Raw genomic sequence first — 27,076 nt, forward strand, 5'->3', positions numbered from 1 at the left:
AATATCGATTTCTGACAAATTTTAGAAGAATGTCACACAAATATCAGTACCTATCCCAGAAATAAAAAGTTCTCTCCTAAGAATCATTCTTCATCCTTGCAAAAACATGGTTTTCTCACCAAAATTATGCTTTTTATCCCTTTAAAATAGCGCTGTCTCCCAGAAATACTGGTTTTCATCCCCAGAAGAAGACATTTTCTCTACAAAATGAAGCTTTGTAGCAAAATAGGACACATTGCTTCCAGAATACCTTTTCTCTTCTACAAATTGAGGACATTACTAACAGAAACACCTTTTCTCCTCTACAAAATAAGGACATTTCCAACAGATATATCCTTTTCTGACAGATTTTAGAAAAATTTCACAGGAATATCAATACTTATACCAGAAATAAAAAGGTCTCTCTTAGGTATCACTCTTTACCCTTGCAAAAATATGGTTTCCTTACCAAAATAATGTTTTTCATCTCTACAAACAGCATTTTCTAAACATAAAGGTGGTTTTCATCACCAAAAGAAATCGATTTCTCTTCAAAATTAGCGTTTGTAGCCAAATATGACACATTGTTTCCAGAATAACTCTTTTCATCTAATAAAGAATGACATTTCCAACAGAAATATCCATTTCTGACAGATTTTAGAAGTAGGTCACATGAATATCAATACTTATCCCAGAAATGAAAAGTACACTCTTAGGTATCACTCTTCATCCTTGCAGAACTATGGTTTTCTTCCCAAACTAATGCTTTTCATCCCTACAAATAGCAATTTCTCCCTAAATTACTGGTTTTCATCCCCAAAAGAAGACACATTCTCTTTAAAATGATGCTTTGTAACAAATGATGACTCACTGATTCCAGAATATCTCTCTTCCCCTACAAAATAATGACATTAACATAAGAATTATCCATTTCTGGCAAATTTCCGATGTATTTCACACTAATATCAAGACTTACACCAGAAAAAAATGTGTTCTCTCTTAGGTATCACTCTTGAATCTTGCAAAAAATTCATTTCCTAACCAATACAAAGCTTTTCATCATTACAAGTAGCATTTTTTACCAGAAAAATTGGTTTTCATCCCCAATAGAAATCGTTTTCACTACAAATGTTCCCCTGTAGCAACATATGAAACACTGTTATTGGAATACCTCTTTCCCTCTTCAAAATAAGGACATTTCCAACAGAAATATCCATTTCTGACAGATTTTTGAAGTAGGTCACATGAATATCAATACTTATCCCTGAAATGAAAAGTACACTCTTAGGTATCTCTTTTCATCGTTGCAAAACTATGGTTTTCTTCCCAAACTAATGCTTTTTATCCCTACAAATAGCAATTTCTCCCTAAATTACTGGTTTTCATCCCCAAAAGAAGACACATTCTCTTTAAAATGATGCTTTGTAACAAATGATGACTCACTGATTCCAGAATATCTGTCTTCCCCTACAAAATAATGACATTAGCATAAGAATTATCCATTTCAGACAAATTTCCGATGTATTTCACACTAATATCAAGACTTACACCAGAAAAAAATGTGTTCTCTCTTAGGTATCACTCTTGAATCTAGCAAAAAATTCATTTCCTAACCAATACAAAGCTTTTCATCATTACAAGTAGCATTTTTTACCCAAAAAAGTGGTTTTCATCCTCTATGGAAATCGTTTTCTCTACAAATGGTCCCCTGTAGCAACATATGAAACACTGTTATTGGAATACCTCTTTCCTTCTTCAAAATAAGGACATTTCCAACAGAAATATCGATTTCTGACAAATTTTAGAAGAATGTCACACAAATATCAGTACCTATCCCAGAAATAAAAAGTTCTCTCCTAAGAATCATTCTTTATCCTTGCAAAAACATGGTTTTCTCACCAAAATTATGCTTTTTATCCCTTTAAAATAGCGTTGTTTCCCAGAAATACTGGTTTTCATCCCCAGAAGAAGACATATTCTCTACAAAATGAAGCTTTGTAGCAAAATAGGACACATTGCTTCCAGAATACCTTTTCTCTTCTACAAATTGAGGACATTACTAACAGAAACACCTTTTCTCCTCTACAAAATAAGGACATTTCCAACAGATATATCCTTTTCTGACAGATTTTAGAAAAATTTCACAGGAATATCAATACTTATACCAGAAATCAAAAGGTCTCTCTTAGGTATCACTCTTTACCCTTGCAAAAATACGGTTTTCTTACCCAAATAATGTTTTTCATCTCTACAAACAGCATTTTCTAGACATAAAGGTGGTTTTCATCAGCAAAAGAAATCGATTTCTCTTCAAAATCAGCGTTTGTAGCCAAATATGACACACTGTTTCCAGAATAACTCTTTTCATCTAAAAAAGAATGACATTTCCAACAGAAATATCCATTTCTGACAGATTTTAGAAGTAGGTCACATGAATATCAATACTTATCCCAGAAATGAAAAGTACACTCTTAGGTATCACTCTTCATCCTTGCAAAACTATGGTTTTCTTCCCAAACTAATGCTTTTCATCCCTACAAATAGCAATTTCTCCCTAAATTACTGGTTTTCATCCCCAAAAGAAGACACATTCTCTTTAAAATGATGCTTTGTAACAAATGATGACTCACTGATTCCAGAATCCCTCTTCCCCTACAAAATAATGACATTAACATAAGAATTATCCATTTCAGACAAATTTCCGATGTATTTCACACTAATATCAAGACTTACACCAGAAAAAAATGTGTTCTCTCTTAGGTATCACTCTTGAATCTTGCAAAAAATTCATTTTCTTAGCAATACAAAGCTTGTCATCATTACAAGTTGCATTTTCTACCCAAAAAAGTGGTTTTCATCCCCAATGGAAATCGTTTTCTCTACAAATGGTCCCCTGTAGCAACATATGAAACACTCTTATTGGAATACCTCTTTCCCTCTTCAAAATAAGGACATTTCCAACAGAAATATCGATTTCTGACAAATTTTAGAAGAATCGCAAACAAATATCAGTACCTATCCCAGAAATAAAAAGTTCTCTCCTAAGAATCATTCTTTATCCTTGCAAAAACATGGTTTTCTCACCAAAATTATGCTTTTTATCCCTTTAAAATAGCGTTGTTTCCCAGAAATACTGGTTTTCATCCCCAGAAGAAGACATTTTCTCTACAAAATGAAGCTTTGTAGCAAAATAGGACACATTGCTTCCAGAATACCTTTTCTCTTCTACAAATTGAGGACATTACTAACAGAAACACCTTTTCTCCTCTACAAAATAAGGACATTTCCAACAGATATATCCTTTTCTGACAGATTTTAGAAAAATTTCACAGGAATATCAATACTTATACCAGAAATCAAAAGGTCTCTCTTAGGTATCACTCTTTACCCATGAAAAATACGGTTTTCTTACCCAAATAATGTTTTTCATCTCTACAAACAGCATTTTCTAGACATAAAGGTGGTTTTCATCACCAAAAGAAATTGATTTCTCTACAAAATTAGCGTTTGTAGCCAAATATGACACATTGTTTCCAGAATAACTCTTTTCATCTAAAAATGAATGACATTTCCAACAGAAATATCCATTTCTGACAGATTTTAGAAGTAGGTCACATGAATATCAATACTTATCCCAGAAATGAAAAGTACACTCATAGGTATGACTCTTCACCCTTGCAAAACTATGGTTTTCTTCCCAAACTAATGCTTTTCATCCCTACAAATAGCAATTTCTCCCTAAATTTCTGGTTTTCATCCCCAAAAGAAGACACATTCTCTTTAAAATGATGCTTTGTAACAAATTGTGACTCACTGATTCCAGAATATCTCTCTTCCCCTACAAAATAATGACATTAACATAAGAATTGTCCATTTCAGACAAATTTCCGATGTATTTCATACTAATATCAATACTTACACCAGAAAAATATGTGTTCTCTCTTAGGTATTGTATTGGCAGTAACGATGCTGGTACTAACAAGAATAGCAATTACAATGAAAATGGTAGAAATACAGAAGGTATAAGGAAATGGGAACTCACCAGAGCTGAGGTGATCCTCCCTGGTGAGCGATCTCCAAGAGATGCTGCCTCAGTGAGGGTCAGCCCTTAAATGAGGTCTCAGAGGAGGTGGAGTCGAACTCCACCCCTCCAGGGAGCACAGCTACATAACTTTCACCTGTGCTCCCACAGCTGACCCCACACTTGCCTCAGCTGATCAATCAGTGGTTCACATTGTGATCTCCCATACACTCCACCCCTTCACAACGTGAACCAATTATTAGATGAGTTCCCCTTATTACAGAGACCCAATCACGACGCTGATACAATCTCCCGTCGCATTAGATGTTGATATTATTCAAATGATGATGATTGGATGGGTGTTTATGATCTTCCATGGGCCAGTGCTTGATAGATGTTACCGGAGACAAATCATCTTGAAGTGCAGGTCCGTCTGCGTTTCATCAGTCCAGAGTAATGGTCCTAGAGGCTTAGAATCAATCTTAAGGGGAGTAATATAGATGTTTCAAGGGTACCAGGAGGGGAAGATCCGCCCTCCAGGGCAAGATACAGGCCGTATTCTTATCTTGGGTCAATACTTCTGCTTGTACTGGATTATGTCCCGGCCTCCGATACCATACCCTCTGGCCAGATATCTGTGGCTGTATAACTATATCTGGCACCAGAGGAGGCGTCTTGATCTGCCATAGGGACATAATAGGTGTTCCTTTAGCAATAAAGGCCGGAGTATTGACCACGATGTCAGTAGGCCATGTACCTATCACCGAGGGGGTGACTGAACCTCCCACCTCCAATAATCTCCCCCAAGGTGCAAGTAGGCCACACCATTTGGGTCCTACCTGCACCTTCCAAGGCCAATTTATCTTATGGATTCCTGGTTCTAAATTCTCAGGGGCAGGGAGCAGAAGATTATTTTCAGTACCAACCTGCGGTTTTACCTTATTATCGGTGCCTGTAATTTGGATCCTAAGAGGGGAGGCCCATATAGTTTGTAACATTTTCAGGGCACTGGGTCTGCCATCCCGAGGTCTTTCATTCAGGTCCCGCACGGTTTCATATAATCTTTTTGTCCACCCCTGCAGGGACTGAGAGTCTGTCTTCAGGGCAGCCTTAAGGATACCATTATAACGTTCAATAAGGCCTGCCCCTGTTGGGTTATATGGCAGGTGGAATCGCCATTCAATGTTGTTTTCTTCTGCCCAGCGCTGTATCATCGCTCCAGTGAAGTGAGTCCCTTGGTCACTCTCGATAACTTGAGGTGTCCCGTATGCAGACATCAGTTTAGTAAGTGCCTTAATTGTGTATGCTTGATTTGCCTTTGGTACAGGATAGGCTTGCAGCAGTCCACTTACAGTGTCAACGCAGGTCAGGGCATATCTCGCCCCCTCAGACCGAGGGAGGGGCCCAATGTAGTCGACCTGCCATCTCTGAAGAGGACTATATCCTCTAGCAATGTGGGATGTTGTTTCAGGCAACGGTCTCGGTCTCATCTTTGAGCAAGCATCGCAATCCTGACATGCTTGAACGATATCAGATAGTTGTACAGGCAGCCCCCATGCTTTAGCGGCCACCCACATTATCTTCTGTCCAGCATGCCGTAGCTTCTGATGTAACCAACGGGCAATATTTTCAGATTGTGAATTCTCAATCCATCGGATTCGGGCCAGTGTGTCAGCTTCATCATTTCCTGGTGACTGCAAGGGTTGATGACCAGAGACATGGTAGACACATACTGTCCTGTGTTTGACCGTATTCCAAATGTCTACCCACATGTCTTTACCCCAAATCGGTCGGGCGTGGATAGTCCATTCCTGGGTAGCCCATTGCGTAATCCACAGTGTGAGCCCCCGGTACACAGCCCAACTATCTGTACAGATGTTCAGGACGCCGTCACCAGGTTCTTTAGTTATAACCATCCACACGGCTCGCAATTCTGCCCATTGGCTGCTTTGACCATCCCCCTCATCAAACCAGATGGTCTCAGTAGAGGGGTGGTATGCTATTGCTCGCCACTTGCTCGGGTTGCCTCTGCTGGACCCATCCGTATACCAGGCATCTTCAGGAATAGGATATCTTCCTTCCTGAATGGGACTCTTCTCTGGTGGAGCAACCATCGGTTCTTTTGATGTATCACTGTGATACGTCACTGGGCCTAGGATCTTCTGTAGTTCTTCTTTAAGTGGAGATGAAGACAGACTGCTTCTCTGGCTTAGATAGGCGACCCATCGTGCCACCGTTTGTGCTTGGGCCACCCCCGTCTTAGGAAGGTGAGTCAAATCTCTCACCCACCCCTGGATTGGTAATGAAGTCTTAACTATGACCTCTGCTGTTTGCGTTATCGGCTCTACTGCTTGTAATGCCGAATAGGCAGCCAATAACTGTTTCTCAATCATGCTATATCGTTCTTCTGCTCTGTGCCAAACCTGAGACCAGAATCCAATGCGGGTTCGAACAGAACTCTGGCGTTGCCACAGGCCCCAGCCAAAACCATCTTGAGTAACATGAACATCTAGTTCAGCTGGGAGGGTCGGATCAAATATACCCAACGCCTGAGCTTGTTTAACTGTCAGTTTTGCCTGTTGGAAAGCATCCTGTTCTATCTTTCCCCAATTCCATGATTGACCCTTCTTTGTAAGCTTATATAATGGCCTTAATAGCTGAGCTAAATGAGGTATAATGGAGCGCCAATACCCCAATATACCCAAAAATTCTTGCAATTGTTTTGATGTTGTAGGGACTGGAAACGCTTGGACTTTATCTACTACTGCACTGGGTAGTACTTTGGTTTTCCCGGACCAAATTACTCCCAGGAATTTTACAGATAGCCCCGGACCTTGCACCTTCTGTGGGTTTATAGCCCACCCTCTTTTCTGCAGATAAGCTATCAACAAATCTGCTGCTTGTCTCACCGCCTCTAACGAATCGGATGTTAACAGGAGGTCATCAATATAATGATATAAATTGACATTATTTGGCTTTTCCCACTTAGCCAGATCACGTGCCACTAAATTATGACAAAAAGTGGGCGAATGTACGTACCCTTGGGGTAGGACCTGGAAAGTCCATTGCCTCCCTTCCCATGTAAATGCAAACTGATCTTGCGATTCTTCACTGATTGGAATACTGAAGAATGCATTCGTCAAATCCAAGACACAGTGATATGTTTTGATTTCCCTGCTTAGTGTGTCCATTAGGGAGGCAATATTGGGTACAGCCGCATGAACAGGTGGCATGACCTTATTTAATTCCCTATAGTCTATTGTCATCCTCCATGTTCCATCCGGTTTTCGCACTGGCCATATTGGGGAGTTATATGGGCTATGTGCAGGCCTTATAATACCCACTCTTTCTAATTCCTGCACCGTCTTTGTTATTTCATCCTGCCCACCTGGGAGTCTGTACTGTTTCACATTAGTAATCCGGCGTGGCTTCGGCAAATAAATAGGCTCATGTTTTGCATGGCCTCTCAATATTGTCTGGATTGCCCGGATACTAATGCATCTCTGCCGTAATCGGAACTCTCCCACTGTTGTATGGAGAGCCAGACCCCACAGGATATCAATTCCTAATATATACTCTGGAATTGGGGCAATGGATACCTTGTACTCCCGTGGTGGAAGACGCCCGACCCCCAGTTTTACCCAGGTTTGTGTGACCGGAATGGTTTGTCCCCCAAAACCTCCAATCATCACTCTATTACCTTTAAATTTAGTTGGGTCTCCATATATTACAGATGTCTCTGCCCCGGTATCAACTAGGGCCATAACCTTCTGTATATTCTCTCGGGACCAGTATATCGTCAGTTCCACATAGGGCCTCCGGTCCCGTCTAGAGGCCCTAGGGGGACTGACATCCCTCGTCAAGCCATGAACTGAGCCAGATTCAAGTCTTTTACCTCCGATACCTCCGGTGTCGTAACCCGAGGCACCTGAGGTGGCTTCTTTTTCCTATTTGGAACTATAAAATCTTCTAAATTCCATGTTGTTGTTGGTCGCCGCTCTATAAATCTTATCCCTGGCCTTTTGGGTTTATTCTGAAATTTTTGTTCATCCTTCAGTTGCTTCCACAACTGAAGGAGAACCTGATTGGGCTGCCCATCAATTTTTGAAAACTGAACGCCTGCCCGGAGCAGATCATTAAACATTTGTTTCCGGGATACCCTAACAGGTCCTGCCCGAGAAGTTCGCGGGGCCGATCTTCTGGCTCGCGCTATTGGAAAAGCCTCGGCATCCTCAATCACCCTGATATTGCGCTTAGCTCGTAAACGCTCAGTTTCTCCGAGGTCTGCTACCAATTGGGCGGCTTGTTGGACTACTGCCTCTGCGGATACTACTGGATTAAGTATGGAAACCAAGGTTCCATAAATATGAGAGGGTGCTTGCTGTAAAATTAGGTCCCTCATTCCCGCAGAAAATTTAACCATATCAGGGCTATCGAATGTGTCTTCGTAGATAGCCTCTCTCATACCTAATTCGCGTATATAATTTTGAAGGTCTTCCATAGAAGACCACATCCCTGTGTTTACTGGCATGTCAGTTTTATTTGTCCACACCATGCGGCAAGCAGCCATTATCCATTCTACAATTGAATGGTTTTCTTCAGGGAACTGAGTCCCAGCATACAGTCTCTGCCGAAGGGCAGGATGTATTGTTATTGTGGCCAACTTAGATACTTCGGGGCCACTAACCAGTACACTATCTGCCCCTGAATCCCATAACCGTAATAACCAAGCTGGAACACTTTCCCTTGGCCTTTGCCTAAATCGTTGCACTAGGTCCATGAGTTCAGTAGGCGTATATGGACGGGCTGTTACATGTAAAAAAGATTCGGCAGGGGGCCATTGATCAGGAGGCACCCCTGCTGGTCGATCTTGAATTTTCTTTGTTTTTTGAGTTATTACTGGACGGACTTCTAGTGAGTCCATCTCAGATGGTTTCTCTAGATCAGATTTAGTGATCTTATTTTGATTCATTTCTTCAGGATCCTGATCGTCATTAAATGAAATGTATCTGATTTGAGGGTTGGAGGAAGAAAATGACGGTTTTTTTCCCGTCAATAGATTGATCTCACCTTCCAATTTTTCAATACGGGCCTTTAACAATTCATTTTCATGTGCAATGTTGTTTGATTTTATCTCTGCCTGATTTAAGGCATTTAATAATGGCAAGGCTGCCATAGATGCAGCCATTCGCTTTTCTTTCGTAATTAAGATATCTTTTTGTAGTCCTAGAAAGTAATCAGTTAGACAATAGGCATCCATGTTATTTGGTACTCCTAAAGGGCCCCATTGTTCAATAATTGTTGCTAATTGGTAATGTGGGGACGGCTCAAAACCTGGAATTTGTCCAGGAAGGCATGTCCCTAAGGGGGTGGTCTTCTCCCCCTTGTACCAATTAAAGATTTTCCACACAAAGGACATTTTTTTTTCCTTATATTTCTAGATGCCAAGTCAGTGGGTCCTGCCTGGCTCGCCAAATGTATTGGCAGTAACGATGCTGGTACTAACAAGAATAGCAATTACAATGAAAATGGTAGAAATACAGAAGGTATAAGGAAAAGGGAACTCACCAGAGCTGAGGCGATCCTCCCTGGTGAGCGATCTCCAAGAGATGCTGCCTCAGAGAGGGTCAGCCCTTAAATGAGGTCTCAGAGGAGGTGGAGTCGAACTCCACCCCTCCAGGGAGCACAGCTACATAACTTTCACCTGTGCTCCCACAGCTGACCCCACACATGCCTCAGCTGATCAATCAGTGGTTTACATTGTGATCTCCCATACAGGTATCACTCTTGAATCTTGCAAAAAATTCATTTTCTTACCAATACAAAGCTTTTCATCATTACATGTAGCATTTTCTACCCAAAAAAGTGGTTTTCATCCCCAATAGAAATCGTTTTCTCTACAAATGGTCCCTTGTAGCAACATATGACACACTGTTATTGGAATACCTCTTTCCCTCTTCAAAATAAGGACATTTCCAACAGATATATCCTTTTCTGACAGATTTTAGAAAAATTTCACAGGAATATCAATACTTATACCAGAAATAAAAAGGTCTCTCTTAGGTATCACTCTTTACCCTTGCAAAAATACGGTTTTCTTACCAAAATAATGTTTTTCATCTCTACAAACAGCATTTTCTAAACATAAATGTGGTTTTCATCAGCAAAAGAAATCGATTTCTCTACAAAATTAGCGTTTGTAGCCAAATATGACACATTGTTTCCAGAATAACTCTTTTCATCTAAAAAAGAATGACATTTCCAACAGAAATATCCATTTCTGACAGATTTTAGAAGTACGTCACACGAATATCAATACTTATCCCAGAAATGAGAAGTACACTCTTAGGTATCACTCTTCATCCTTGCAAAACTATGGTTTTCTTCCCAAACTAATGCTTTTCATCCCTACACATAGCAATTTCTCCCTAAATTACTGGTTTTCATCCCCAAAAGAAGACACATTCTCTTTAAAATGATGCTTTGTAACAAATGATGACTCACTGATTCCAGAATACCTCTCTTCCCCTACAAAATAATGACATTAGCATAAGAATTATCTATTTCAGACAAATTTCCGATGTATTTCACACTAATATCAAGACTTACACCAGAAAAAAATGTGTTCTCTCTTAGGTATCACTCTTGAATCTTGCAAAAAATTCATTTTCTTACCAATACAAAGTTTTTCATCATTACAAGTAGCATTTTCTACCCAATAAAGTGGTTTTCATCCCCAATAGAAATCGTTTTCTCTACAAATGGTCCCCTGTAGCAACATATGAAACACTCTTATTGCAATACCTCTTTCCCTCTTCAAAATAAGGACATTTCCAACAGAAATATCGATTTCTGACAATTTTTAGAAGAATGTCACACAAATATCAGTACCTATCCCAGAAATAAAAAGTTCTCTCCTAAGAATCATTCTTTATCCTTGCAAAAACATGGTTTTCTCACCAAAATTATGCTTTTTATCCCTTTAAAATAGCGTTGTCTCCCAGAAATACTGGTTTTCATCCCCAGAAGAAGACATTTTCTCTATAAAATGAAGCTTTGTAGCAAAATAGGACACATTGCTTCCAGAATACCTTTTCTCTTCTACCAATTGAGGACATTACTAACAGAAACACCTTTTCTCCTCTACAAAATAAGGACATTTCCAACAGATATATCCTGTTCTGACAGATTTTAGAAAAATTTCACAGGAATATCAATACTTATGCCAGAAATCAAAAGGTCTCTCTTAGGTATCACTCTTTACCCTTGCAAAAATATGCTTTTCTTACCCAAATAATGTTTTTCACCTCTACAAACAGCATTTTCTAGACATAAAGGTGGTTTTCATCAGCAAAAGAAATCGATTTCTCTTCAAAATTAGCGTTTGTAGCCAAATATGACACATTGTTTCCAGAATAACTCTTTTCATCTAAAAAAGAATGACATTTCCAACAGAAATATCCATTTCTGACAGATTTTAGAAGTACGTCACACGAATATCAATTCTTATCCCAGAAATGAAAAGTACACTCTTAGGTATCACTCTTCATCCTTGCAAAACTATGGTTTTCTTCCCAAACTAATGCTTTTCATCCCTACAAATAGCAATTTCTCCCTAAATTACTGGTTTTCATCCCCAAAAGAAGACACATTCTCTTTAAAATGATGCTTTGTAACAAATGATGACTCACTGATTCCAGAATATCTCTCTTCCCCTACAAAATAATGACATTAACATAAGAATTATCTATTTCAGACAAATTTCCGATGTATTTCACACTAATATCAAGACTTACACCAGAAAAAAAATGTGTTCTCTCTTAGGTATCACTCTTGAATCTTGCAAAAAATTCATTTTCTTAGCAATACAAAGCTTGTCATCATTACAAGTAGCATTTTTTACCCAAAAAATTGGTTTTCATTCTCAATGGAAATCGTTTTCTCTACAAATGGTCCCCCGTAGCAACATATGAAACACTCTTATTGGAATACCTCTTTCCCTCTTCAAAATAAGGCCATTTCCAACAGAAATATCGATTTCTGACAAATTTTAGAAGAATGGCAAACAAATATCAGTACCTATCCCAGAAATAAAAAGTTCTCTCCTAAGAATCATTCTTTATCCTTGCAAAAACATGGTTTTCTCACCAAAATTATGCTTTTTATCCCTTTAAAATAGCGCTGTTTCCCAGAAATACTGGTTTTCATCCCCAGAAGAAGACATTTTCTCTATAAAATGAAGGTTTGTATCAAATAGGACACACTGCTTCCAGAATACCTTTTCTCTTCTACCAATTGAGGACATTACTAACAGAAACACCTTTTCTCCTCTACAAAATAAGGACATTTCCAACAGATATATCCTTTTCTGACAGATTTTAGAAAAATTTCACAGGAATATCAATACTTATACCAGAAATAAAAAGGTCTCTCTTAGGTATCACTCTTTACCCTTGCAAAAATATGCTTTTCTTACCCAAATAATGTTTTTCATCTCTACAAACAGCATTTTCTAGACATAAAGGTGGTTTTCATCAGCAAAAGAAATCGATTTCTCTTCAAAATTAGCGTTTGTAGCCAAATATGACACATTGTTTCCAGAATAACTCTTTTCATCTAAAAAAGAATGACATTTCCAACAGAAATATCCATTTCTGACAGATTTTAGTAGTAGGTCACATGAATATCAATACTTATCCCAGAAATGAAAAGTACACTCTTAGGTATCACTCTTCATCCTTGCAAAACTATGGTTTTCTTCCCAAACTAATGCTTTTCATCCCTACAAATAGCAATTTCTCCCTAAATTACTGGTTTTCATCCCCAAAAGAAGACACATTCTCTTTAAAATGATGCTTTGTAACAAATGATGACTCACTGATTCCAGAATATCTGTCTTCCCCTACAAAATAATGACATTAGCATAAGAATTATCCATTTCAGACAAATTTCCGATATATTTCACAATAATATCAAGACTTACACCAGAAAAAAATGTGTTCTCTCTCAGGTATCACTCTTGAATCTTGCAAAAAATTCATTTTCTTACCAATACAAAGCTTGTCATCATTACAAGAAGCAATTTCTACCCATAAAAGTGGTTTTCATCCCCAATAGAAATCGTTTTCTCTACAAATGGTCCCCTGCAGCAACATATGAAACACTCTTATTGGAATACCTCTTTCCCTCTTCTAAATAAGGACATTTCCAACAGAAATATCGATTTCTGACAAATTTTAGAAGAATGGCACACAAATATCAGTACCTATCCCAGAAATAAAAAGTTCTCTCCTAAGAATCATTCTTTATCCTTGCAAAAACATGGTTTTCTCACCAAAATTATGCTTTTTATCCCTTTAAAATAGCGCTGTTTCCCAGAAATACTGGTTTTCATCCCCAGAAGAAGACATTTTCTCTACAAAATGAAGGTTTGTATCAAATAGGACACACTGCTTCCAGAATACCTTTTCTCTTCTACCAATTGAGGACATTACTAACAGAAACACCTTTTCTCCTCTACAAAATAAGGACATTTCCAACAGATATATCCTTTTCTGACAGATTTTAGAAAAATTTCACAGGAATATCAATACTTATACCAGAAATAAAAAGGTCTCTCTTAGGTATCACTCTTTACCCTTGCAAAAATATGCTTTTCTTACCCAAATAATGTTTTTCATCTCTACAAACAGCATTTTCTAGACATAAAGGTGGTTTTCATCAGCAAAAGAAATCGATTTCTCTTCAAAATCGACGTTTGTAGCCAAATATGACACACTTTTTCCAGAATAACTCTTTTCATCTAAAAAAGAATGACATTTCCAACAGATATATACTTTTCTGACAGATTTTAGAAAAATTTCACGGGAATATCAATACTTATACCAGAAATAAAAAGGTCTCTCTTAGGTATCACTCTTTACCCTTGCAAAAATATGCTTTTCTTACCCAAATAATATGTTTCATGTCTTCAAACAGCATTTTCCAGACATAAAGGTGGTTTTCATCACCAAAAGAAATCGATTTCTCTTCAAAAATAGCGTTTGTAGCCAAATATGACACATTGTTTCCAGAATAACTCTTTTCATCTAAAAAAGAATGACATTTCCAACAGAAATATCCATTTCTTACAGATTTTAGTAGTAGGTCACATGAATATCAATACTTATCCCAGAAATGAAAAGTACACTCTTAGGTATCACTCTTCATCCTTGCAAAACTATGGTTTTCTTCCCAAACTAATGCTTTTCATCCCTACACATAGCAATTTCTCCCTAAATTACTGGTTTTCATCCCCAAAAGAAGACACATTCTCTTTAAAATGATGCTTTGTAACAAATGATGACTCACTGATTCCAGAATATCTGTCTTCCCCTACAAAAAAATGACATTAACATAAGAATTATCCATTTCAGACAAATTTCCGATGTATTTCACACTAATATCAAGACTTACACCAGAAAAAAATGTGTTCTCTCTTAGGTATCACTCTTGAATCTTGCAAAAAATTCATTTTCTTACCAATACAAAGTTTTTCATCATTACAAGTAGCATTTTCGACCCAAAAAAGTGGTTTTCATCCCCAATAGAAATCGTTTTCTCTACAAATGGTCCCCTGTAGCAACATATGAAACACTCTTATTGGAATACCTCTTTCCCTCTTCAAAATAAGGACATTTCCAACAGAAATATCGATTTCTGACAAATCTTAGAAGAATGGCACACAAATATCAGTACCTATTCCAGAAATAAAAAGTTCTCTCCTAAGAATCATTCTTTATCCTTGCAAAAACATGGTTTTCTCACCAAAATTATGCTTTTTATCCCTTTAAAATAGCGCTGTTTCCCAGAAATACTGGTTTTCATCCCCAGAAGAAGACATTTTCTCTACAAAATGAAGCTTTGTAGCAAAATAGGACACATTGCTTCCAGAATACCTTTTCTCTTCTACAAATTGAGGACATTACTAACAGAAACACCTTTTCTCCTCTACAAAATAAGGACATTTCCAACAGATATATCCTTTTCTGACAGATTTTAGAAAAATTTCACAGGAATATCAATACTTATACCAGAAATAAAAAGGTCTCTCTTAGGTATCACTCTTTACCCTTGCAAAAATATGCTTTTCTTACCCAAATAATGTTTTTCATCTCTACAAACAGCATTTTCTAGACATAAAGGTGGTTTTCATCACCAAAAGAAATCGATTTCTCTTCAAAATTAGCGTTTGTAGCCAAATATGACACATTGTTTCCAGAATAACTCTTTTCATCTAAAAAAGAATGACATTTCCAACAGAAATATCCATTTCTGACAGATTTTAGAAGTAGGTCACATGAATATCAATACTTATCCCAGAAATGAAAAGTACACTCTTAGGTATCACTCTTCATCCTTGCAAAACTATGGTTTTCTTCCCAAACTAATGCTTTTCATCCCTACAAATAGCAATTTCTCCCTAAATTACTGGTTTTCATCCCCAAAAGAAGACACATTCTCTTTAAAATGATGCTTTGTATCAAATGATGACTCACTGATTCCAGAATATCTCTCTTCCCCTACAAAATAATGACATTAGCATAAGAATTATCCATTTCAGACAAATTTCCGATGTATTTCACACTAATATCAAGACTTACACCAGAAAAAAATGTGTTCTCTCTTAGGTATCACTCTTGAATCTTGCAAAAAATTCATTTTCTTACCAATACAAAGCTTGTCATCATTACAAGTAGCATTTTCGACCCAAAAAAGTGGTTTTCATCCCTAGTAGAAATCGTTTTCTCTACAAATGGTCCCCTGTAGCAACATATGAGACACTGCTATTGGAATACCTCTTTCCCTCTTCAAAATAAGGACATTTCCAACAGATATATCCTTTTCTGACAGATTTTAGAAAAATTTCACAGGAATATCAATACTTATACCAGAAATAAAAAGGTCTCTCTTAGGTATCACTCTTTACCCTTGCAAAATATGCTTTTCTTACCCAAATAATGTTCTTCATCTCTTCAAACAGCATTTTCTAGACATAAAGGTGGTTTTCATCAGCAAAAGAAATCGATTTCTCTTCAAAATTAGTGTTTGTAGCCAAATATGACACACTGTTTCCAGAATAACTCTTTTCATCTAAAAAAGAATGACATTTCCAACAGAAATATCCATTTCTGACAGATTTTAGAAGTAGGTCACATGAATATCAATACTTATCCCAGAAATGAAAAGTACACTCTTAGGTATCACTCTTCATCCTTGCAAAACTATGGTTTTCTTCCCAAACTAATGCTTGTCACCCCTACAAATAGCAATTTCTCCCTAAATTACTGGTTTTCATCCCCAAAAGAAGACACATTCTCTTTAAAATGATGCTTTGTAACAAATTATGACTCACTGATTCCAGAATATCTCTCTTCCCCTACAAAATAATGACATTAGCATAAGAATTATCCATTTCAGACAAATTTCCGATGTATTTCACACTAATATCAAGACTTACACCAGAAAAAAATGTGTTCTCTCTTAGGTATCACTCTTGAATCTTGCAAAAAATTCATTTTCTTACCAATACAAAGCTTGTCATCATTACAAGTAGCATTTTCGACCCAAAAAAGTGGTTTTCATCCCTAGTAGAAATCGTTTTCTCTACAAATGGTCCCCTGTAGCAACATATGAGACACTGCTATTGGAATACCTCTTTCCCTCTTCAAAATAAGGACATTTCCAACAGATATATCCTTTTCTGACAGATTTTAGAAAAATTTCACAGTAATATCAATACTTATACCAGAAATAAAAAGGTCTCTCTTAGGTATCACTCTTTACCCTTGCAAAATATGCTTTTCTTACCCAAATAATGTTCTTCATCTCTTCAAACAGCATTTTCTAGACATAAAGGTGGTTTTCATCAGCAAAAGAAATCGATTTCTCTTCAAAATTAGTGTTTGTAGCCAAATATGACACATTGTTTCCAGAATAACTCTTTTCATCTAAAAAAGAATGACATTTCCAACAGAAATATCCATTTCTGACAGATTTTAGAAGTAGGTCACATGAATATCAATACTTATCCCAGAAATGAAAAGTACACTCTTAGGTATCACTCTTCATCCTTGCAAAACTATGGTTTTCTTCCCAAACTAATGCTTTTCATCCCTACAAATAGCAATTTCTCCCTAAATTACTGGTTTTCATCCCCAAAAGAAGACACATTCTCTTTAAAATGATGCTTTGTAACAAATTATGACTCACTGATTCCAGAATATCTCTCTTCCCCTACAAAATAATGACATTAGCATAAGAATTATCCATTTCAGACAAATTTCCGATGTATTTCACACTAATATCAAGACTTACACCAGAAAAAAATGTGTTCTCTCTTAGGTATCACTCTTGAATCTTGCAAAAAATCCATTTTCTTACCAATACAAAGCTTGCCATCATTACAAGTAGCATTTTTTACCCAAAAAAGTGGTTTTCATCCTCAATGGAAATCGTTTTCTCTACAAATGGTCCCCTGTAGCAACATATGAAACACTGTTATTGGAATACCTCTTTCCCTCTTCAAAATAAGGACATTTCCAACAGAAATATCGATTTCTGACAAATTTAAGAATGGCACACAAATATCAGTACCTATCCCAGAAATAAAAAGTTCTCTCCTAAGAATCATTCTTTATCCTTGCAAAAACATGGTTTTCTCACCAAAATTATGCTTTTTATCCCTTTAAAATAGCGTTGTCTCCCAGAAATACTGGTTTTCATCCCCAGAAGAAGACATTTTCTCTACAAAATGAAGCTTTGTAGCAAAATAGGACACATTGCTTCCAGAATACCTTATCTCTTCTACCAATTGAGGACATTACTAACAGAAACACCTTTTCTCCTCTACAAAATAAGGACATTTCCAACAGATATATCCTTTTCTGACAGATTTTAGAAAAATTTCACAGGAATATCAATACTTATACCAGAAATAAAAAGGTCTCTCTTAGGTATCACTCTTTACCCTTGCAAAATATGCTTTTCTTACCCAAATAATGTTCTTCATCTCTTCAAACAGCATTTTCTAGACATAAAGGTGGTTTTCATCAGCAAAAGAAATCGATTTCTCTTCAAAATTAGTGTTTGTAGCCAAATATGACACATTGTTTCCAGAATAACTCTTTTCATCTAAAAAAGAATGACATTTCCAACAGAAATATCCATTTCTGACAGATTTTAGAAGTAGGTCACATGAATATCTATACTTATCCCAGAAATGAAAAGTACACTCTTAGGTATCACTCTTCATCCTTGCAAAACTATGGTTTTCTTCCCAAACTAATGCTTTTCATCCCTACAAATAGCAATTTCTCCCTAAATTACTGGTTTTCATCCCCAAAAGAAGACACATTCTCTTTAAAATGATGCTTTGTAACAAATGATGACTCACTGATTCAAAAATATCTGTCTTCCACCACAAAATAATGACATTAAAATAAGAGTTATCCATTTCAGACAAATTTCCAATGTATTTCACACTAATATCAAGACTTACACCAGAAAAAAATGTGTTCTCTCTTAGGTATCAATCTTGAATCTTGCAAAAAATTCATTTTCTTACCAATACAAAGCTTGCCATCATTACAAGTAGCATTTTCTACCCAAAAAAGTGGTTTTCATTCCCAATGGAAATCGTTTTCTCTACAAATGGTCCCCTGTAGCAACATATGAAACACTCTTATTGGAATACCTCTTTCCCTCTTCAAAATAAGGACATTTCCAACAGAAATATCGATTTCTGACAAATTTTAGAAGAATGGCACACAAATATCAGTACCTATCCCAGAAATAAAAAGTTCTCTCCTAAGAATCATTCTTTATCCTTGCAAAAACATGGTTTTCTCACCAAAATTATGCTTTTTATCCCTTTAAAATAGCGTTGTCTCCCAGAAATACTGGTTTTCATCCCCAGAAGAAGACATTTTCTCTACAAAATGAAGCTTTGTAGCAAAATAGGACACATTGCTTCCAGAATACCTTTTCTCTTCTACCAATTGAGGACATTACTAACAGAAACACCTTTTCTCCTCTACAAAATAAGGACATTTCCAACAGATATATCCTTTTCTGACAGATTTTAGAAAAATTTCACAGGAATATCAATACTTATACCAGAAATAAAAAGGTCTCTCTTAGGTATCACTCTTTACCCTTGCAAAATATGCTTTTCTTACCCAAATAATGTTCTTCATCTCTTCAAACAGCATTTTCTAGACATAAAGGTGGTTTTCATCAGCAAAAGAAATCGATTTCTCTTCAAAATTAGCGTTTGTAGCCAAATATGACACATTGTTTCCAGAATAACTCTTTTCATCTAAAAAAGAATGACATTTCCAACAGAAATATCCATTTCTGACAGATTTTAGAAGTAGGTCACATGAATATCTATACTTATCCCAGAAATGAAAAGTACACTCTTAGGTATCACTCTTCATCCTTGCAAAACTATGGTTTTCTTCCCAAACTAATGCTTTTCATCCCTACAAATAGCAATTTCTCTATAAATTACTGGTTTTCATCCCCAAAAGAAGACACATTCTCTTTAAAATGATGCTTTGTAACAAATGATGACTCACTGATTCCAGAATATCTCTCTTCCCCTACAAAATAATGACATTAACATAAGAATTATCCATTTAAGACAAATTTCCCATGTATTTCACACTAATATCAAGACTTACACAAGAAAAAAATGTGTTCTCTCTTAGGTATCAATCTTGAATCTTGCAAAAAATTCATTTTCTTACCAATACAAAGCTTGCCATCATTACAAGTAGCATTTTCTACCCAAAAAAGTGGTTTTCATTCCCAATGGAAATCGTTTTCTCTACAAATGGTCCCCTGTAGCAACATATGAAACACTGTTATTGGAATACCTCTTTCCCTCTTCAAAATAAGGACATTTCCAACAGATATATCCTTTTCTGACAGATTTTAGAAAAATTTCACAGGAATATCAATACTTATACCAGAAATAAAAAGGTCTCTCTTAGGTATCACTCTTTACCCTTGCAAAAATATGCTTTTCTTACCCAAATAATGTTTTTCATCTCATCAAACAGCATGTTCTAAACATAAAGGTGGTTTTCATCACCAAAAGAAATCGATTTCTCTTCAAAATTAGCGTTTGTTGCCATATATGACACATTGTTCCCGGAATAACTCTTTTCATCTAAAAAAGAATGACATTTCCAACAGAAATATCCATTTCTGACAGATTTTTGAAGTAGGTCACATGAATATCAATACTTATCCCTGAAATGAAAAGTACACTCTTAGGTATGACTCTTCATCCTTGCAAAACTATGGTTTTCTTCCCAAACTAATGCTTTTCATCCCTACAAATAGCAATTTCTCCCTAAATTACTGGTTTTCATCCCCAAAAGAAGACACATTCTCTTTAAAATGATGCTTTGTTTACAAATGATGACTCACTGATTCCAGAATATCTGTCTTCCCCTACAAAATAATGACATTAGCATAAGAATTATCCATTTCAGACAAATTTCCGATGTATTTCACACTAATATCAAGACTTACACCAGAAAAAAATGTGTTCTCTCTTAGGTATCACTCTTGAATCTTGCAAAAAATCCATTTTCTTACCAATACAAAGCTTGCCATCATTACAAGTAGCATTTTCTACCCAAAAAAGTGGTTTTCATCCTCAATGGAAATCGTTTTCTCTACAAATGGTCCCCTGTAGCAACATATGAAACACTGTTATTGGAATACCTCTTTCCCTCTTCAAAATAAGGACATTTCCAACAGAAATATCGATTTCTGACAAATTTAAGAATGGCACACAAATATCAGTACCTATCCCAGAAATAAAAACTTCTCCCCTAAGAATCATTCTTTATCCTTGCAAAAACATGGTTTTCTCACCAAAATTATGCTTTTTATCCCTTTAAAATAGCGTTGTCTCCCAGAAATACTGGTTTTCATCCCCAGAAGAAGACATTTTCTCTACAAAATGAAGCTTTGTAGCAAAATAGGACACATTGCTTCCAGAATACCTTTTCTCTTCTACAAATTGAGGACATTACTAACAGAAACACCTTTTCTCCTCTACAAAATAAGGACATTTCCAACAGATATATCCTTTTCTGACAGATTTTAGAAAAATTTCACAGGAATATCAATACTTATACCAGAAATAAAAAGGTCTCTCTTAGGTATCACTCTTTACCCTTGCAAAAATATGCTTTTCTTACCCAAATAATGTTTTTCATCTCTTCAAACAGCATTTTCTAGACATAAAGGTGGTTTTCATCACCAAAAGGAATCGATTTCTCTTCAAAATTAGCGTTTGTAGCCAAATATGACACATTGTTTCCAGAATAACTCTTTTCATCTAAAAAAGAATGACATTTCCAACAGAAATATCCATTTCTGACAGATTTTAGAAGTAGGTCACATGAATATCAATACTTATCCCAGAAATGAAAAGTACACTCTTAGGTATCACTCCTCATCCTTGCAAAACTATGGTTTTCTTCCAAACTAATGCTTTTCATCCCTACAAATAGCAATTTCTCTATAAATTACTGGTTTTCATCCCCAAAAGAAGACACATTCTCTTTAAAATGATGCTTTGTAACAAATGATGAATCACTGATTCCAGAATATCTCTCTTCCCCTACAAAATAATGACATTAACATAAGAATTATCCATTTCAGACAAATTTCCGATGTATTTCACACTAATATCAAGACTTACACCAGAAAAAAATGTGTTCTCTCTTAGGTATCACTCTTGAATCTTGCAAAAAATTCATTTTCTTACCAATACAAAGCTTGTCATCATTACAAGTAGCATTTTCTACCCAAAAAAGTGGTTTTCATCCCCAATAGAAATCGTTTTCTCTACAAATGGTCCCCTGTAGCAACATATGAAACACTGTTATTGGAATACCTCTTTCCCTCTTCAAAATAAGGACATTTCCAACAGAAATATCGATTTCTGACCAATTTTAGAAGAATGGCACACAAATATCAGTACCTATCCCAGAAATAAAAAGTTCTCTCCTAAGAATCATTCTTTATCCTTGCAAAAACATGGTTTTCTCACCAAAATTATGCTTTTTATCCCATTAAAATAGCGTTGTCTCCCAGAAATACTGGTTTTCATCCCCAGAAGAAGACATTTTCTCTACAAAATGAAGCTTTGTAGCAAAATAGGACACATTGCTTCCAGAATACCTTTTCTCTTCTACCAATTGAGGACATTACTAACAGAAACACCTTTTCTCCTCTACAAAATAAGGACATTTCCAACAGATATATCCTTTTCTGACAGATTTTAGAAAAATTTCACAGGAATATCAATACTTATACCAGAAATAAAAAGGTCTCTCTTAGGTATCACTCTTTACCCTTGCAAAATATGCTTTTCTTACCCAAATAATGTTCTTCATCTCTTCAAACAGCATTTTCTAGACATAAAGGTGGTTTTCATCAGCAAAAGAAATCGATTTCTCTTCAAAATTAGTGTTTGTAGCCAAATATGACACATTGTTTCCAGAATAACTCTTTTCATCTAAAAAAGAATGACATTTCCAACAGAAATATCCATTTCTGACAGATTTTAGAAGTAGGTCACATGAATATCTATACTTATCCCAGAAATGAAAAGTACACTCTTAGGTATCACTCTTCATCCTTGCAAAACTATGGTTTTCTTCCCAAACTAATGCTTTTCATCCCTACAAATAGCAATTTCTCTATAAATTACTGGTTTTCATCCCCAAAAGAAGACACATTCTCTTTAAAATGATGCTTTGTAACAAATGATGACTCACTGATTCCAGAATATCTCTCTTCCCCTACAAAATAATGACATTAACATAAGAATTATCCATTTAAGACAAATTTCCCATGTATTTCACACTAATATCAAGACTTACACAAGAAAAAAATGTGTTCTCTCTTAGGTATCAATCTTGAATCTTGCAAAAAATTCATTTTCTTACCAATACAAAGCTTGCCATCATTACAAGTAGCATTTTCTACCCAAAAAAGTGGTTTTCATTCCCAATGGAAATCGTTTTCTCTACAAATGGTCCCCTGTAGCAACATATGAAACACTGTTATTGGAATACCTCTTTCCCTCTTCAAAATAAGGACATTTCCAACAGATATATCCTTTTCTGACAGATTTTAGAAAAATTTCACAGGAATATCAATACTTATACCAGAAATAAAAAGGTCTCTCTTAGGTATCACTCTTTACCCTTGCAAAAATATGCTTTTCTTACCCAAATAATGTTTTTCATCTCATCAAACAGCATGTTCTAAACATAAAGGTGGTTTTCATCACCAAAAGAAATCGATTTCTCTTCAAAATTAGCGTTTGTTGCCATATATGACACATTGTTTCCAGAATAACTCTTTTCATCTAAAAAAGAATGACATTTCCAACAGAAATATCCATTTCTGACAGATTTTAGAAGTAGGTCACATGAATATCAATACTTATCCCAGAAATGAAAAGTACACTCTTAGGTATCACTCTTCATCCTTGCAAAACTATGGTTTTCTTCCAAACTAATGCTTTTCATCCCTACAAATAGCAATTTCTCTATAAATTACTGGTTTTCATCCCCAAAAGAAGACACATTCTCTTTAAAATGATGCTTTGTAACAAATGATGAATCACTGATTCCAGAATATCTCTCTTCCCCTACAAAATAATGACATTAACATAAGAATTATCCATTTCAGACAAATTTCCGATGTATTTCACACTAATATCAAGACTTACACCAGAAAAAAATGTGTTCTCTCTTAGGTATCACTCTTGAATCTTGCAAAAAATTCATTTTCTTACCAATACAAAGCTTGTCATCATTACAAGTAGCATTTTCTACCCAAAAAAGTGGTTTTCATCCCCAATAGAAATCGTTTTCTCTACAAATGGTCCCCTGTAGCAACATATGAAACACTGTTATTGGAATACCTCTTTCCCTCTTCAAAATAAGGACATTTCCAACAGAAATATCGATTTCTGACAAATTTTAGAAGAATGGCACACAAATATCAGTACCTATCCCAGAAATAAAAAGTTCTCTCCTAAGAATCATTCTTCATCCTTGCAAAAACATGGTTTTCTCACCAAAATTATGCTTTTTATCCCATTAAAATAGCGTTGTCTCCCAGAAATACTGGTTTTCATCCCCAGAAGAAGACATTTTCTCTACAAAATGAAGCTTTGTAGCAAAATAGGACACATTGCTTCCAGAATACCTTTTCTCTTCTACAAATTGAGGACATTACTAACAGAAACACCTTTTCTCCTCTACAAAATAAGGACATTTCCAACAGATATATCCTTTTCTGACAGATTTTAGAAAAATTTCACAGGAATATCAATACTTATACCAGAAATAAAAAGGTCTCTCTTAGGTATCACTCTTTACCCTTGCAAAATATGCTTTTCTTACCCAAATAATGTTCTTCATCTCTTCAAACAGCATTTTCTAGACATAAAGGTGGTTTTCATCAGCAAAAGAAATCGATTTCTCTTCAAAATTAGTGTTTGTAGCCAAATATGACACATTGTTTCCAGAATAACTCTTTTCATCTAAAAAAGAATGACATTTCCAACAGAAATATCCATTTCTGACAGATTTTAGAACTAGGTCACATGAATATCTATACTTATCCCAGAAATGAAAAGTACACTCTTAGGTATCACTCTTCATCCTTGCAAAACTATGGTTTTCTTCCCAAACTAATGCTTTTCATCCCTACAAATAGCAATTTCTCCCTAAATTACTGGTTTTCATCCCCAAAAGAAGACACATTCTCTTTAAAATGATGCTTTGTAACAAATGATGACTCACTGATTCAAAAATATCTGTCTTCCACCACAAAATAATGACATTAAAATAAGAGTTATCCATTTCAGACAAATTTCCAATGTATTTCACACTAATATCAAGACTTACACCAGAAAAAAATGTGTTCTCTCTTAGGTATCAATCTTGAATCTTGCAAAAAATTCATTTTCTTACCAATACAAAGCTTGCCATCATTACAAGTAGCATTTTCTACCCAAAAAAGTGGTTTTCATTCCCAATGGAAATCGTTTTCTCTACAAATGGTCCCCTGTAGCAACATATGAAACACTGTTTTTGGAATACCTCTTTCCCTCTTCAAAATAAAGACATTTCCAACAGAAATATCGATTTCTGACAAATTTTAGAAGAATGGCACACAAATATCAGTACCTATCCCAGAAATAAAAAGTTCTCTCCTAAGAATCATTCTTTATCCTTGCAAAAACATGGTTTTCTCACCAAAATTATGCTTTTTATCCCTTTAAAATAGCGTTGTCTCCCAGAAATATTGGTTTTCATCCCCAGAAGAAGACATTTTCTCTACAAAATGAAGCTTTGTAGCAAAATAGGACACATTGCTTCCAGAATACCTTTTCTCTTCTACAAATTGAGGACATTACTAACAGAAACACCTTTTCTCCTCTACAAAATAAGGACATTTCCAACAGATATATCCTTTTCTGACAGATTTTAGAAAAATTTCACAGGAATATCAATACTTATACCAGAAATCAAAAGGTCTCTCTTAGGTATCACTCTTTACCCATGAAAAATACGGTTTTCTTACCCAAATAATGTTTTTCATCTCTACAAACAGCATTTTCTAGACATAAAGGTGGTTTTCATCACCAAAAGAAATCGATTTCTCTACAAAATTAGCGTTTGTAGCCAAATACGACACATTGTTTCCAGAATAACTCTTTTCATCTAAAAAAGAATGACATTTCCAACAGAAATATCCATTTCTGACAGATTTTAGAAGTAGGTCACATGAATATCAATACTTATCCCAGAAATGAAAAGTACACTCTTAGGTATCACTCTTCATCCTTGCAAAACTATGGTTTTCTTCCCAAACTAATGCTTTTCATCCCTACAAATAGCAACTTCTCCCTAAATTACTGGTTTTCATCCCCAAAAGAAGACACATTCTCTTTAAAATGATGCTTTGTAACAAATGATGACTCACTGATTCCAGAATATCTCTCTTCCCCTACAAAATAATGACATTAACATAAGAATTGTCCATTTCAGACAAATTTCCAATGTATTTCACACTAATATTAAGACTTACACCAGAAAAATATGTGTTCTCTCTTAGGTATTGTATTGGCAGTAACGATGCTGGTACTAACAAGAATAGCAATTACAATGAAAATGGTAGAAATACAGAAGGTATAAGGAAAAGGGAACTCACCAGAGCTGAGGTGATCCTCCCTGGTGAGCGATCTCTATGAGATGCTGCCTCAGTGAGGGTCAGCCCTTAAATGAGGTCTCAGAGGAGGTGGAGTCGAACTCCACCCCTCCAGGGAGCACAGCTACATAACTTTCACCTGTGCTCCCACAGCTGACCCCACACTTGCCTCAGCTGATCAATCAGTGGTTCACATTGTGATCTCCCATACACTCCACCCCTTCACAACGTGAACCAATTATTAGATGAGTTCCCCTTATTACAGAGACCCAATCACGACGCTGATACAATCTCCCGTCGCATTAGATGTTGATATTATTCAAATGATGATGATTGGATGGGTGTTTATGATCTTCCATGGGCCAGTGCTTGATAGATGTTACCGGAGACAAATCATCTTGAAGTGCAGGTCCGTCTGCGTTTCATCAGTCCAGAGTAATGGTCCTAGAGGCTTAGAATCAATCTTAAGGGGAGTAATATAGATGTTTCAAGGGTACCAGGAGGGGAAGATCCGCCCTCCAGGGCAAGATACAGGCCGTATTCTTATCTTGGGTCAATACTTCTGCTTGTACTGGATTATGTCCCGGCCTCCGATACCATACCCTCTGGCCAGATATCTGTGGCTGTATAACTATATCTGGCACCAGAGGAGGCGTCTTGATCTGCCATAGGGACATAATAGGTGTTCCTTTAGCAATAAAGGCCGGAGTATTGACCACGATGTCAGTAGGCCATGTACCTATCACCGAGGGGGTGACTGAACCTCCCACCTCC

The sequence above is a fragment of the Coturnix japonica genome, chromosome 2, assembly GCF_054131305.1.
Source record: "Coturnix japonica strain WE chromosome 2, WE-NBRP24, whole genome shotgun sequence".
Taxonomy (NCBI): Eukaryota; Metazoa; Chordata; class Aves; order Galliformes; family Phasianidae; genus Coturnix; species Coturnix japonica.